Here is a 2,704-nt window from a genome sequence, read left to right as displayed (position 1 = left end):
CGCGGCCTGGCGGCCCCCGCCCGTAGAGCGAGGGCAGCGGAGCCAGGGCGCTCCGAAGTCATCCCCCGCCTTTTTTTCCAGGGACTCGGATAATTGCCCCTGCCCCCATCACAGCACTCCCACTCCCGAACCCAGGCCCCGCCGCCACCTAAGGGTACCCCTTACCCTACGATTCCTGCACCCTAACACCGGAGAGAACGCAGCCCTGAAGAGCACCCGTCGCACCTCCCCTCTGAGGTTGGAGGGTATTTTCTCCCGGTCTCTTAAAGACTTCATCACGGACAGTAACCCCCCCCCAAAAAACACACACACACACACACACATACACACACACACACACACACACACACACACACAACACAAGACCTTTCTCGCCCTGCCCTGCTGGCCATCCTCCCTTCCGATCCTCGGATTCCTGGATCTGGGGGTTGGGGCCAGGTAGTTAACAAAACGGTAGCCTCCACCTCCTTTTCTGAGGAGTGGGGTAATGCCAATGGTTTCCCCCCTAGGATCAACCAGACCCCCCGTTTCCATGGAGACCCCCGCCCAGCCGGTAAGAAGACTCTTTCAAATCCTAGCGAACAAGTCTCACCTGGCTGAGGGAGAGGGGTGAGGTGGGGGTAGGGTAGGGCAGGAATGGGGTACGAAGTGGAGAGGAGCAGTCCCGAAGGGAGGGGCGAGACCAGAGCAAGCTCCAGGGAGCACTACGTCCGGGGACACGAAGAGGACGGCGCCCCCGGGGGGCAGCTGAACAGCCGCGGGGCGAAGAAGGGACAGGGTTGAGAAAAGGCTTAAGATGGAAAGAAGCAGGGGGTGGGGGATACGAGAAAGCCGGGGAGCCAAAAGGGGTGGAGGGGTTGGGGGAGAGAAAAAAAGACGCACCTGTTCTCCGGTCGGCTCCGCGGGGAGGCTCAGGCCGCCACCCGGGCTCTCTCTTACCCCTTTAGTACCGCCACCCGCCTCCTACTGCCCGGATCTGATGCCCCCCTCCGCCCCTTATCGCCACCGACCTCCTTCTCGTCTCTCTCCGCGGCGGCGGCGGCGGTCGGACTCTAGGAACTGAGAGGAAGAAGGGAGGGCTCAGCAAAGCGGAGGAGAGACAGAGCCACACACTGGCAGCAACCGCGGCGAGCGAAAGAGTGAGGGGGAGAGCGGTGTGTGTGTGTCTTGTGTGTGCGAGCGAAGCCTGGTGGAGTGGGTGCCGGTCGCAGGGCTCGACGGGAAGTGGAGTCCAGCGGGGTCCGCGGGCGGCGCCAGCCCCGGTTCTACGGGACTACAACTCCCAGAATACCGCCTGATGGGGGGGTGGAATCGGGAGGAGGAGGCGAAGGGAGGGAGTAAGCAAGAGAGGGAGGGACGAAAGCTGGGAGCAGGCGGCGGCGAAGGGGGCAGAGCCAAGAGCCCCGGTGACACTGGGAGGGGAGGGGAGGAGGAGGGGATCACTGCGAGGACCGAGCGGATTCCGGAGAGGGAGGCGGCGGTGGCTGAAACAAGCCGGGCAAAGAGCTAGCCTCCCGGGAAAAGCGGAGGAGCTCAATCCGAGGGGCTGCAAGAGCCCCACGCCCCCACCCTCGACGCCCCTCGAAGGGAGAGGTTGAGGAAAGGAAAAGATCAGTGCACCAAGGCCTAGGGGTTCTCCCTCTTTCTTTCAACGCTCTCCACCTAATGCCCGACCTGACTTTCTCAGGCCACTGGTGCCTGATACAGTGTGCAAATCCAGAGACCCCAGATCTTCCCTGCTGGGCATCACAGAGCAGATGCATTGAATCCTCTTCTCCCAAGGGACTTAGGGAGGCTCCCCTTGCTGGCAGGGCGTGACTCCCCCCTTCTTCCCGCCACTGCCCCCCCTTCGTCCTCACCCCCATCTCCCTCCCCTGAAACCTAGGCTCGCGTCTCCCTCCCCGCCAAGAAACGGAGTCCCTAGGAGCAACTACCTACCCTTATGATGGGCCCCTACCCACCGGTATCCCCTTTTTATCGTTGCCCCCCTCACCGAGGTAGCAGTGGGGGCGACCCGAGTTGGACTGGTGTCTATTTTCCCTCTGAGACTAGACGTCCTTGGCACACCGACCCTGTGAAGAGATAGAGAAGCACATTAATACTCCGGTTTCTCCCCCACCCAAGTTCGAATTCCCATGGAAATAGCTCATAAGGAAAGGGGTTTGTAGTGGAAGTAAGCTGGGGGTGAACCCCAATCCTCAAACCTCACCCGGGGCATGGAAATCCAGGGGTTCGTCCCTTTCCTTAAAAGTCATCAAATCACTTGGTGAGGGGATAGTGGGTAGTATGTGATCTAAACCTTAATGTCCACGCGACTCGAAGCGACGCTATATGTAGGAATAAGATACGAACTAGGCTGCCTTGGCGGGAGGGAAGGTACACCCCCCCCCCTCTGCCGCCGTCCACCACCAAACACATACCCCTGAGAGGGTCAGATGGCCAAGGGAAGCGGGGAGGCAGTGGAAATGCTGGAGAATCAGAGGGTTGGGGCGGGGAGGGTACGCGGCCCCCTGAGAGCAGAATCCAGATGCTAAGAAGTGGGTGGGAGGTTTGGCATAATTGCAGACGGTGTCTTTTCCTCGATTTTCCCTGAATTGCCGCTGAACACCGTCTAACACTCGTAGTTGCTTACCAGTCGGTCCCCTAGCCCCATTTGTGCGCATGAGGAGGCAGGAGCCCGAGAAGCCCAGGCACAAACTCCGCG

General features: G+C 60.5%; 1 protein-coding gene across 4 annotated transcripts in view; it reads right to left on the bottom strand.

Moving 5' to 3' along the window:
- BCORL1 (BCL6 corepressor-like 1) overlaps window positions 1-2,129 on the bottom strand; it is a 63,158-nt gene extending 61,029 nt beyond the window's left edge. For 2 of the 4 annotated variants that reach the window (XM_006769860.2, XM_006769864.2), the window contains exon 1: window positions 1,011-1,181. The gene's annotated coding sequence lies outside the window, so the exon portion shown is untranslated. The other 2 variants (XM_006769861.2, XM_006769862.2) reach the window with 2 other exon arrangements.
- Between the last annotated feature and the right edge of the window lie 575 nt (window positions 2,130-2,704).

The sequence above is a fragment of the Myotis davidii genome, unplaced genomic scaffold (genome assembly GCF_000327345.1).
Source record: "Myotis davidii unplaced genomic scaffold, ASM32734v1 scaffold900, whole genome shotgun sequence".
NCBI lineage: Eukaryota > Metazoa > Chordata > Mammalia > Chiroptera > Vespertilionidae > Myotis > Myotis davidii.
This window is presented reverse-complemented; position numbering and strand designations above follow the sequence as displayed.